Genomic DNA, 13,436 nt, shown 5'->3' with positions numbered 1-13,436 from the left:
TCAACGAAAGAAAGCAACATATGATATGATTCCATTTCTGTGAAATGCCCAGAATAGGCAAATCCGTAGGGACAGAAAATAGACTAGTGGTTGTCAGGGGATGAGGAGAGGAGGAAGGGAGAGTCACGCTTATTGGTAGTTTCTTTATGGAGGGATGAAATGTTCTGGAACTATATGGTGAAGATGGTTGTACAACACTGTGAATGTACTAAAAGCCATTGAATTGTACATTTTTAAAGATTTTATTTATTTGAGAGAGAGAGAGACTGAGAGAGAGGGAGAGAGAAGGAGCAGGGCAGAGGGAGAGGGACAAGCAGACTCTCCACTGAGCAGGGAGCCCGATGTGGGGCTCGATCCTAGGACCCCGGGATCATGACTTGAGCCAAAGGCAGATTGCTTAACTGACTGAGCCACCCAGGTGCCCCTGAATTGTACATTTTTAAATGACTAACGTGGAGTACAATATATTATGTGAATTTTACCTCAATAATAAAAAAAAAGTTTGGGAAAAAAATGTAAAGTGATGACAACTGAATGAGCCACACTGATGTTAACAAAAAAGGAGAAACACAACCTTGGCCCCTGGGGAGGTACCAGAGTTGGGGGAGAGACATTGGTGGTCTGCATCTTTCAGAACTTCCCTGGGAAGCCAAAGCGTTGCTGGCTAGCCCTCCAACCAGTCACATGACCGAGCTGATGAGGCAACAGCAGGAGGTGACCCCGGCCCTGAATTCGTCCCCCTGCCGTCCGAGCTCATGAGGTGGACAAACTGGCAATCACGGAAAAGCAAAATGTTTGGAACTGCCTGCTTCGGGCATTCCCTCTGAAAACAGGCCCTGAACCGAACCATCTGGACTGGCCTGGCAAGCCTGGGGTGGGAAGGCCCCAGGGCAGAGGCCACCCTGGGGGTCCTGTAAACCTGTCCTGCCTGATGGGCACATGTCACATCCTCACAGTGATAAAGTCTTTGCTTCTGGGGGGATCCCACAAGTCCCCTCTGGGATTATTCTTGGGTGTGTTGTGCCTTAACACGTCTTTCTAGTCAGCTTTGGCCTGGTGACCAGAAGGTGCTGGCCCTAAGCTGATGTCTCAAGCATCACAAAGGTTCGTCTAGAAACTCCGGTTAATGGGGTTTGCCTTAACTGGCTAAGTCCTGGACCCTGGGGGCCATAACTGACCACCGCCTTGGGGGGTCCGACTGATAATGATTTGGCTGTAAGGTTGCCTTGGCCAAGGGTCAATGGAGGGGACTGCAGAGAAGAGTGAGCCTAGCAGGCCCTAGTTAGCTCTCTTTAGAAAGACCCGCTCACTAGGTTGGCCATTGGCTGGCCACTGGGAATTTGGCATCCAGAGCATTCCCATCATTCCCTGAGTGAGGAGGGTTGTCCACTGAGCTGCGATCATGCAAACATGTGGTTTACGCCAAGCGCTTGCCTTCCTTCTTAGAGTCCAAAATTGTGGTACATGCTGAGCCGAGGCTGCCTATGTGACTGGCCCCCCAGTAAAAACCTCAGATGCTGAAATTCTAGCGTGCTTCCTTGGGCAGAAACATCACACAGATGTTGCTACATTTTAGTTGTGCTCTGTGATCCTTCATGGGAGGAAGACAGCAGAAGGAAACCCACATGTGCCTTTTCCCCAGATGACTTGGCTGTGTATCCTTAGTACATTGTTGTAATAAATCTTAGCTGAGTATAACCGTATGCCGAGTCCCATGAGTCCTTCTAGAAAACCTCCAAACGTGGTGGGTAGGCTTGGGGACTCCCAACACCATTCCTGTAATCTTTAGATTCCATTCAAGTTTGCCATAGCCCGATAATGTTTTTTGCAGCAAAAGGATCCAGGTCAAAATCATATGCAATGGGGGGCGCCTGGGTGGCTCGGTTGGTTGAACATCCAACTCTTGATTTTGGCTCAGGTCATGTTCTGAGAGTCATGAGATCGAGCCCTGCAATGGGCTCCGCACTCAGCGGGGAATCTGCTTGAGGATTCTTTCTCTCCCTTTCCCTCTGCCCCTCACAGCCTCTCTGCCTTTCTCTCTCTCTCTAATTAAAAAAAAAATCACGTGCAATGGCTTCGAGCTGTCATGTCTCTATAGTCTCCTCCCATCTGGAACCGTTCCTCTGTCACTTTTATACTCTCATGAGCTTGACAGTTTTAAACCTTGTAAGCCAGTTTTGCTTTATAGAATGTCCCTCAGTTTGGTTCTGTCTGATGCTTCCTTCTAGATTCAGATTAAGCATCTTTGGCAAGAATATCACAGAAGTGACATTTTGTCCTCATTGCATCCCATCAGGTGGTGCATGACTTCAGCTCATCCTATTATTGATGAGGCTCACCTCAATCACTTGATTGAAGGTGGTGTCTGCCAACCTTCACTGCCAAGCTATTCTTTCCTCTTTCTTTTTTTTTTTTTTTTAAGGTTTTATTTATTTATTTGAGAGAGAGAACAAGCATAAGCAGGGGGAGCAGGAGAGGGAGAGCAAGAAGCGGGCTCTCTGCCCAGCAGGACCCTGGGATCATGACCTGAGCCAAACGCAGACGCTTAACCAACTGAGCCACCCAGGCGCCCCCTCTTTCTCTTTCTACATAGTGTTTTGTGGGTAGCATCCTTAAAAGGCCTGTGTGCAAGGTTGGCCCTTGGCTGATATCTGGAATTTTGGATTTGGGGAGTGAGAAGAGACTGATAAGGGTGGATCACTGGGCCTGGATTTTGTAAACAATATGGTTTATGTTACTTTCCTTCTGTAATTCTGCTACATGCTAAGAATTAGGTACATGCTACGTTTGGCATAAGCCACATTGTTAGGGAATGGTGGGGACACCTCCAGAAGCCAAATTTCCAGATGCCAGTCAAGGGCCAACCTTGCAAGCAGGCCCTTCTAAAGACCAAAGCCTCGGGGTGCCCGGGTGGCTCAGTTGGTTAAGCGTCTGACTCTTGGTTTCAGCTTGGGTCATGACTTCAGGATCACAGTCTCAGGGTTGTGAGATCAAGCCCCAAGCCAGACTCCACGCTCAGGAAGGCGTCTGCTCAAGATCCTTTCCCCTCCCACTCTCTCCCCTTCTGCCCCTCCCCCTGCTCATGCTTGCACTCTCTCGTTTTCTCACTTGCTCTCTCTCTGAAATAAATAATGTTTATAAAATCTTTTTAAATAAATAAATAAAGGCTTTACTGAAGCCTCAGACCTGCTATGGTCTTTTCTTCAGACTGCCCCATTCAGTTCTTTGTAGCCACGCCCCCGAACCTCTTTTAGCTACCATTTTAAAAGATACAGAACCTCCTTTCTTATCCATCTGACTCAACAGCCCAACCCTCTCTCCCCCACTGAAAGGCTGCGACCTTGAAGCATCGGAATCAATAATCTGGGTGTGAGGCCAACATCTTCCATATGAAGTTTGCCATGGGGTAGCCTTCCACAGCCTCCTGGAGACGTTGTACGAAAGCTTTTGAGAAGGGACCTGAACGGCAGGAGCACAGGGAGTCTGCTTTTTGAACTCTTCTTGGTGGCCAGTGTCTGGAGTCGAGTTATTTTAGATCACAGGCCACAGGCAGAGAAGAATCCCTTAGCAGAGTGCAGTTCCTTCCATCTCTGCTTACAAACTGGCCAGTTCTTGCCCGAGCTCATCTCTCTTAGGAGGATATCGCAAAAAGCAGAAAGGGGCAGGCTCCACATCAACACTGAGCTATAGCTCAGGTGAACAGCGACCTGCTACCCTCATTATCAAACAGGAGAGTTCTACAGTATTTTTTTCCTCCCGACATAATAAAAGTCACTGGCCTCTCCTCCCGCCATAGCTGGTCTCTTCCACCTGCCGCACCTCTAAGACTTTTATTTTTCACATCAGCACCCCACTTCTGGTATCAATTTCTATATTAATTCAGATTCAGACCAGGCTGTTGTAACAGCCTCTAAAACACAGTACCCTGAGCTACATGGAAGCTCATCCCCCATCTAATATTTTACAGGTTGGTGGGCAGTCCAGGAAGGGTAGATGGCTCTGATTCTTGATCTGTCAGTTCTACCACCTTCAGCATGTGGTACATGGACCCTTCCAGGTCCATCTCTAGGTCCAAGGAAGCTACTGAAATTGCTATTTCCCAGGCGCACCTCGGTGGCTCAGTCAGTTAAGCGTAGGATACTTGTTTTTGACTCAGGTCATGATCTCAGGGTGGTGAGATAGAGCCCTGAGTGGAGCTCCACGCTCAGCGGGGAGTCTACTTGAGATTCTCTCTCTCCCTCTCCCTCTGCCCTCCCTACCCCCTCCCTCTCTCTCTCTCTCTCTCTAAAAAATAAATAAATAAATCTTGAAATTGCTGTTTCCCATCCAGTGGGGAGGCAGATAATGGGAAGTATAGGAAATTGGCTTTGCTTTTAAGGAGATGAACTAGAAATTGCACACAATTATCTCTATGCACATCCCATTGGCCTGAACTTAGTCACGTGGTCACATCTAGCTGCAGAAGAGACTGGAAAATGTAGTCCATGGCTGGGTGGCCAGCTCAAATTTGGGGGCTTTTATTACTGACAGGGAAAATGGGTATTGAGAGACCTGATAAATTTAGCAGTCTCTCTCATGGACGGTGTAGGATTAACTACTCGATGTCCTCCAATGTCCCTTCCCTCCATATCTCTGGTTACAAGTTTTCCTGGAATAAAAATCACATTTCCCAACTTCCCTTGTAGCCAAGTGTGGCCACGTGACTAAGTTCTGGCTAATGGAATGTAAGGGAAAGTGATGTGTGCAACTTCTGACATGTGACTTTAAGGTTGAGGGGAGCATGCCCTTTCCATCTCCTCTTCAACATTCCTGCTTCTGGGAAGGTGGATGTGACAGCTGGAGCTACATCATGGGCCATGAGGACAAGAGCCACATCCTAAGGCGGGCAGAATGAGAAGCCAGAAGCAGCCTAGACCCTAGACAATGGTGGAGTCACCATGCCCAACCTGACCAGACCACAACAAAATTTTACCTAAGAGAGAAATAAACTCATATCTTCTTTAAATTACCATGATTTTGAGTATCTATAACACCTAGCCAAATTTTCAGAGAATCCCGATTTTCACAGAGAATGCCATAATTCATGTACCTTTTGCAACTTGCTTTTTCACTCAACATTACATTTTGTACACATATCCATATTGGTTTATGTATATCTGATTTTTTTTCTTTTTGCACAGTTCCTTCAGAAGTCATTACCTTGAGGCTCTTTGTTTTATTGTGGCAAAATAAACAGAACATAAATTTTCCATTTTAACTTTTTTTTTTTAGTAATCTGTACACCCAACATGGGGCTCAAACTTACAACTCTGAGATCAAGAGTCCTGTGCTCTACCGACTGAGCCAGTCAGTTGCCCCTTAACCATTTTTAAGTGTATAATTCAGTGGCGTTAAGTACATTCACAATGTCATAGAAGCACCACTATCCTTTCCAGCACTTTTTCATCATCCCAAACATTTAAATTTAATTAATTAATTAATGTACCCATTAAACAATAACTCTCCCTCCCCCCCCCCCCACAGCCCCTCTACTCTACCTTCTGTCTCTATAAATTTGCCTATTCTAGGCTCCTCATGTAAGTGGAATCTTACAATAGCTGACCTTTTGTGTCTGGTCTAATCATTCACCTTAACTACTGTATGACATAGTATCTTTCCCTTGTTTAGGTCACCTCCGTCATCCTTTAATTAAGTCTCATCATTTATTCCAAAAGGAGCTCGGGCATCTTTTCCTAGTATTTAGGCAATGCACCTTACTTTTTTGTTGTATAAGAGAATGGACTCTTTCCTTATGAATTATACTTTCTAATTAGTCGTTGCCTTTGTTATCAGAGTGCTATTGATTTTTTTTTTTTTTTTTTTGCATGTTGGTCTTATACCCAGCAGAATTGCTAAAATTTCCTCTTGGTTCTTTGCCGGGGATTTTTCTAATTAACCTGGGTATTTGTTACAGGCAGTCTCCTTATATTAGGTTGATGATTCCCTTTTATCTCTAGTTGGGTCACAAAAGTTTTATTATAAAGGAGTGTTGAATTCCATCCAGTGTTTTTCCTTCTGTAATTTGTTAATAGGGCATATTACACTAATAGATTTTCTTTTAAATTTTTATTGTGGAGGGGAGCCTGGCTGGGTCAGTCGGGAGAGCATGCGACTCTTGATCTCAGGGTTGTGAGTTCAAGCCCCATGTTTGGTGTAGAGATTACATTTAAAAAAAGAAGAAGAAGAAGAAGCCCTTTGAAAATTTTTATTGTGGAGGGGCGCCTGGATGGCTCAGTCAGTTAAGCATCTGCCTTCGGCTCAGATCATGATCCCATGTCTTCGGATCGAGCCCTAGGTCGGGCTCCCTGCTCAGTGGGGAATCTGCTTGTCCCTCTGCCCCCCCCCCAACTTGTGCTCTCTCTCTCTCTCTCTCAAATAAATAAATAAAATCTTTTTAAAATTTTTTTATTGTGGAATTGTCTGTACCTATTGATATTAGGTAGAAAAGTGGAGTGGATGCTCAAATATGCTGCCTAGATCTCCTCTGGATGGAGGAGGGAGGCATTCTTTCCACCAGCTGCCAGGAGTGTTGGTGGTTCATGGCTTACAGCTGAGCCTCTGTCTGGGCAAGACCCTCAGCTATAGAGAACCATCTTGCTCAAGCTCATGCTTCTTTCTGAGGGGCAGCCCACATTCCATGTCTGGTCAGTAAGAGGGACAAAAGCTTGGCTCCCTGCCTCAGTGAGGGACAACCGAAGGGTCTTCCCAGCTCCAGGTTCCCCATCGGATGGACCTAGGCCCTTGTTGCAACCATATCAGCTTCTCCCAGCACCCGCCCTGCCCCCTCTTCCTCACACGCATGTCCCAGAGAGCACTCCCCACTAACCGTCCCCTCATGCTGCAGATAACAGCTCAGAGTCTGTCTCCCGGGAAACCCTACATGTCAATGACTGCGTGTATGTATGTGTGTTTACTTCTAAACAAAAATAAGGGGCACCTGGGTGACTCAGTCCGTTAAGCGTCTGCCTTCATCTCAGGTCATGATCCCAGGGTCCTGGGTTCGAGTTCCGCGTCGGGCTCCCTGCTCAGCGGGGACTCTGCCTCTTGCTCTCCCTCTCCCACTGCAGAGCGTCCTCTGATCCTTTGCTCTTCCTCAGGACTGCCTTGTCTCCCCACAGTCAATCCAAGGTGCACATGGGGCACTTCTGAAACCCCCCTCCAGTGTCCAGCTGGTGTCAGTAATGACGGGGCACTTGCCAGACTGTGGCATTAGTAAAGATTGCAGACGTCACCCTCGTCCTAACACGGCAGATCGGTTACTTGCCCACCATCTCCCCTTCCTGGCTAACAGAACCCTGATCTTTCTGTCGGTGCGGCAATGCGCCAGCCCCAGGAGAAGAGCTAGAGACCGCCAGCCTTGTCTCACCTGTTCTCCTTTGCCGGATGCTTGCACTTGCAAACTCCGGTGCAGAGAAAGTAGCCATGTGACCAGTTCTGCGCAAGGGAACTCTGCCTGGTGGCCTTGCCCTTCCCATTTCTTCCTGCCTTGTGTAGTTACAGTACACGCAGCTGAGGCTGTCATCCTGGAGGATAAAAGCCAATCATGCTGGGGCGCCTGGGTGGCTCAGTCGGTTAAGCGTCTGCTTTCAGCTCAGGTCATGATCCCAGAGTCCCGGGATCGAGTCCCACATCGGGCTCCCTGCTCGGCGGGGAGTCTGCTTCTCCCTCTGACCCTACCCCCTCTCATGTGTTCTCTCTCATTCTCTCTCTCTCAAATAAATAAATAAAATATTTAAAAAAAAAGATTTTATTTATTTATTTGAGAGAGAGAACAAGCTGAGGGGAGAGGCAGACAGAGAAGCAGGCTCCCTGCTGAGCAGGGAGCCCGATGTGGGGCTCCATCCCAGGGATCTGGGATCATGACCTGAGCTGAAGGCAGACGCTTAACCCACTGAGCCACCCAGGCGCCCCTGGAAAATGTATTTCTTACTGAGATTATGATTACCACATTTAGAAAGACATTGTGCCTTGAAGTTCCTAGCTCATGCCCAGAAAAAACTGATGTTGGGCCCCTACTCTTCCCCACCTCCCCACCTCTGCCTCGGGCCATCTTCAGAAAAAGGTCCCTGTGTTCAACCAGCTGCTCAGTTCCAAGCCCCTGGCCTGGTCCTGGACTTCTCTCTCTCTCCCCTTCTCCCACACCACATCCACATCCAACCCAACAGCAAATCCCGTTTCTTTCCTTCAAGATATACACAGAATCTGCCCTACTTCTGGGGCCACTGGGCTCTGGGTCAGGCAGGATCACCTCTCACCTTGATTACGGCTCATCCAGCTAGCTCCTCGGCAGCAGGACCTAGGCAAAGCACCCTGCGCATAGTAGGTGCCGTACACAGTAGGAGCTCCTCTCTGGGCTGATTGCACTGCCTCCTCAGGCCCCTCTCTGTGTGGGTGGAAGGGGCAGGGCTGGGCTTTGAAGTCACTTGGCCAGCCTCCTTCCACTGCCCTCCTCCAGCACCCTCCCCCTCAGCCTGTTATCTGATCTCCCCCCATGTGGGCCCCTTGTATCCCCTCCTGGCAACAGGGCCTCTGGAGTTTTTGAGAAGTTGAGTCCAGCAGCTCCACACCCTGCCCCCCCACACACACACACCAGGGCTGGTTGCACCCTCCCCGCATTCCATGGACACAGTCGTGAGAGCTGATTCATCCCAGGGACAATGTCCAGATCCCTGATCTCCAGTCCCCAAGGGACCCTCCGGGACCTCCCTGTTCATTTCTGGGGTCACGACTCTCCCTTCTGCCTGGCCGGTGCTGAGCCAGACAAAGGGATGATGAGTGATGCCTTCAACACACTGGAGGTCATTTAACTAGCCTCTTGGGGTTGTGGCCAGGCCAGACAACGGGACTCGAGGCTCGGGGAAAGAATGCAGCGTGGAGCTGGGCCGTGGACAGACCAGCTGACGCCAATCCAGCTGTGAGCAAGCCGGGTAGCAGCGCAGATTTCCTCTGATTTCACTGAGCGTGAAATTGCACACATATGAGGTCATGGTACACCCTGACCTGGGATGCAGGCCCAAGGACCAAAATTCACAGCTCATGAGCCACTTGGTTATCGTAACTATTTAAAAAGGGCTCAGCATTCTGGGGTGTTCTTCTGGGGGAGGTTTGTTAATTTTTTTTTTTCATAACTAGAAAGTTAGAGAGCTCCATTCCAGTCCCAAACCTCTGGCCAAGACTTAACCTCACCTTGCCAGTAAAATTTTCCTTACGGATGTCTTTTTTTTTTTTTAAGATTTTATTTATTTATTTGACAGAGAGAGAGAAACAGCAAGAGCGGGAACACAAGCAGGGGGAGCGGGAGAGGGAGAAGCAGGCTTCTTGCCTAGCAGGGAGCCTGATGCGGGACTCGATCCCAGGACCTAGAGTTCATGACCTGAGCGGAAGGCAGACGCTTAACCGACTGAGCCACCCAGGCGCCCCTCCTGTGTTATGTTTAAGAATCATCAGGGATATTCCGTATTTAAAGTATTGGTAATGCTTAAGAATTTGGCATCAGCAAAAATATGACAGATTTATCCTGTAGATGTAAGTCTTCCAACGTAAAGTGCATAATTGAGTAATCCATTATTTCAGACTTGTAATTTTTCACTGATACGTGCAAGAGCATTTTTCCGGTGAGTACTGGAATGTTTAAAAGATCTTGATACTCTTATAATTTATTATAAGAGTTAAGTACCTGGGAAGGTTTCATTTCTTAGGCACTTCTGTTGAGCTTCCAAAGAAAATCGAACAGTTTAAAATGTGAAAGCAGAACATTAAAGGGAAATCAATTAACTAAGATTCTATATGGGATACGAAGCTGTTGAAGCTGGAATGGGTTGACCATTAATCCAAGATCTCCCTGAAAAGTGACTGGTAAAATTTACTAGATTTATAAATAGAAAAAATGGAAATAGAACTTTGAAGCTTAAGGAAGACAATTTTTTTTTATTGGTAGCTCTTTTGTCTTTTGTTTTTTTTAAGTAGGCTCCGTGCCCAACATGGGGCTTGAACTCACGGCCCTGAGATCGAGAGTCATATGCTCTACAGACTGAGCCAGCCAGGCACTGCCGCCCCTTTTTTTAAGTATATTGGTAGTTTCAACACATCAAAGATTAACTTAAAACAGTAATCAGGGGTGCCCGGGTGGCTCAGTCCATTAAGCGTCTGACTCTTGATTTCGGCTCAGGTCATGATCTCCGGGTGGTGAGATGGAGCCCCACATAGAGCTCCCTGCTCAGCAGGGGGGTCTGCTTAGGATTCTCTCTCTCCCTCTGCCCCTCCCTACACCCCCTCTAAAATAAATAAATAAATAATCTTAAAACAGCTAATCAGTCTTTTCTTTGTTTTTTTTTTTTTTTAAGATTTTTTATTTATTTATTTGACAGAGAAACAGCAAGAAAGGGAACACAAGCAGGGGGAGTGGGAAAGGGAGAAGCAGGCTTCCCGCTGAGCAGGGAGCCCGACGCAGGGCTTGATCCCAGGACCCTGGGATCATGACCTGAGCCAAAGGGAGATGCTTAACGACCGAGCCACCCAGGCGCCCTGTAATCAGTCTTTTCTGTGCACGAATGTCTCTCCCAATGATACCAGAACACTCACACGGATGCTCCATCCTCTGTCACTGTCTGGAAGCCATCTCCCTCACCAGGATGTCACTGATTTCCTTTAGAGAAACGGGGCCTGGACACAGCTAATTGGCCCCCAAATCCACCTCCCAGTTGTGGGAGGCAGCCTCTGAAATGGCCCCCAGTCATCCCCACCTCCTCTGGAGGGTGGGCTGGACCTACCACCTCGCTTCTAGCAAACAGAATATTGCAAAGTGATGGGATGTCACTTCTGAGATTAGCTTGCCAATGGACTGTGGCTTCCAGCTTGCCTACCCTCTCTCTCTCACCTGCTCTCTTGCTCAGAGGGAAGCCATGCTGGGAGCTGCCCTGTGGTGAGGGCCACATGGCAAGGAATTGATGTCTCTGGCCAACAGCCAACAAGGACCTGAGGCCTGCCAGCAAGCACACCAGTAAAGCACTCTCCCACAGTTGCTTTGCAATGACCACAGCTCTGGCTAACACCTTACTTCTAATTTTGGGAGAGACCCTGAGCCAGAGGCACCAGATTCCTGACCACAGAAAATATACAACAGTGTCTGTTGTTTTAAGTCACTAAGTTGTGGGCGGGGGGCTGTTTGTCACACAGCAGTAGCTAACTAACACAATAGCGATAGAATCTTACTAGGCGTAAGAGACCCCCAGAAAGAAAACCTACATTTCCCACACTCCCTTGCAGCCAGGCCTGGTCATGTGGAGTGTGGTAGTGGGGACAAGCCCATCCAACCACCTAGACAAGACCAACACCCAGAAGAAGGAACCAAGATCCCTGACTGATTTCAGGGTGCAGAACCATTTCATCAGCCTAGAAAGAAATAGGGAGAGCAAAATAAACTTTTGACTTGGATCTCTGTTAGAACAGCTAAATCTAGGGATGCCCGGGTGGTTCAGTCAGTTAAACGGCTGCCTTCGGCTCAAGTCATGATCCCAGGGTCCTGGGATCGAGACCCCGCATCCGGCTCCCTGCTCAGCGGGAAGCCTGCTTCTCCCTCTCCCTCTGCCTGCCACTCCCACTGCTTGTGCTCTCTCTCTCTGTCAAATAAATAAATAAAATCTTAAAAAAAAAAAAAGCTAAATCTCAGCTTTTCCCAAGCCCAAAAAGATTATGTCTAATCATTTCATCGACACCCCCTTTTTAAAAAAGTTAGCCTCATTCTGATCAATGATAAAATGATAACCAAGATCTTATAGTTTGGTGTACTTAGTACATGCTTCTGGTTCTTCCCCCCAACATATTATATTTGTTCATAAATAGGTATTCGTTCATATAAATGGGACACCCCACCGCTTAGCACATGCGCCATCAGTCAAGCATCAACACTGTTCTTCTTTCTTTGCCCCAGGGGAGTACTGTTTCTGAAGGCTAGATTCATACATTTCTTTTCTTAATTTTTTTTAAAGATTTTTTTTTTATTTATTTGACAGAGAGAGAGCACAGGCGGGGGGAGCAGCAGGCAGAGGGAGAGGGAGAAGCCGGGAGCCCGATGTGGGACTCGATCCCAGGACCCCAGGATCATGACCTGAGCCGAAGGCAAGAGAACTTGAAAAGAGTCCTACGTTTCTTTTCAAATTCTCTTCCCACGGGCCCGCAGAACCTCTGGCCACTCACGGCTCTCAGTGCCTCAGCTGGCTAGGCTGATGAAAGCTCCTGGCTGCCTTTCTTTCTAAGCCTGACTCTTCAAAGGAGATCCAGGTTACAGACACTTGATATCTGGCAAACACTGCCTTGGAGAAAACTCTGCGCAGCGTTCACCCCCGAAGTGAGATTTGCGTCGGCGGGACCGAGCCCATGGTGTTCAGAGAGTCCTCCCCGCGTGCGGGCCCCCAACGGGTAGCCCCAAGGTCCTAGCTCTCTGATTCAGCGGGGCCCGCTCCTGCTGGGGTGGCCAGCTTCACAAAGTGATGGCAGGAAGAGTTCACCGAGGGCCACCACCTCAACGAATCCATTTACAAGATTCAATGCGCACAAAGCCTAGGGAAAACCTCTGCCCCGGGGAAGGGGGCCTCTGAGGGTAATCGTGTTTTTTGTGTTTTTTTTAAGGATTTTATTTATTTATTTGACAAAGAGAGAGGGAACACAAGCAGGGGGAGCGAGAGAGGGAGAAGCAGGCTTCCCGCCGAGCAAGGAGCCCAACGCGGGACTCAATCCCAGGACCCTGGGATCATGACCTGAGCCAAAGGCAGATGCTTAACAACTGAGCCACCCAGGCGCCCCAGTAATCGTGATTTTTATGCTTATAGACGGGTCAGCCCAGGATAGCGGCTGCGGACTCCCCAGTCAGATCCTGGCCGCTCCCCTTCTGGAGTAGTCTTGGCCTGTACCTTCAGGATAGCAGTGGAACCTCCCAGAACCTCAGAGTGTTGCTGGGAGCCTTACATGGGACAACATACCTAAGGCTCTTAGCCCAACACCTGGCACTTAAGATTTCAGAGCCAGGGGCGCCTGGGTGGCTCAGCCCGTTAAGCGTCTGCCTTCAGCTCCGGTCATGATCTCAAGGTCCCGGGATCGAGCCCCACATTGGACTTCCTGCTTAGTGGGGAGTCTGCTCCTCCCCCTACCCCCCTGCTCCCAACTCCACCCAGCTCGTGCATACTCTCTCTCAAATAAAAAAATAAAATCCTAGAAAAGAATAATAATAAACTGACAAAGACATTAACACAAGAGCACACATGTTAAGTTTTATGTGACAAGGACGCCTTCATTAGAAAATAAAGCCCCGAAGAAAGGGACGGGTGCATTTTTACACCGGATTTGATGAAGAGGGGGCGAGTGTGGAGGGAGAGGGTAGGTCAAGGAATCCAGGGTAACCG

This window comes from Mirounga angustirostris, unplaced genomic scaffold (genome assembly GCF_029215605.1).
Source record: "Mirounga angustirostris isolate CCGP_5_RB_7025 unplaced genomic scaffold, mMirAng1.0.hap1 SCAF_16, whole genome shotgun sequence".
NCBI classification, from domain to species: domain Eukaryota; kingdom Metazoa; phylum Chordata; class Mammalia; order Carnivora; family Phocidae; genus Mirounga; species Mirounga angustirostris.
This window is presented reverse-complemented; position numbering follows the sequence as displayed.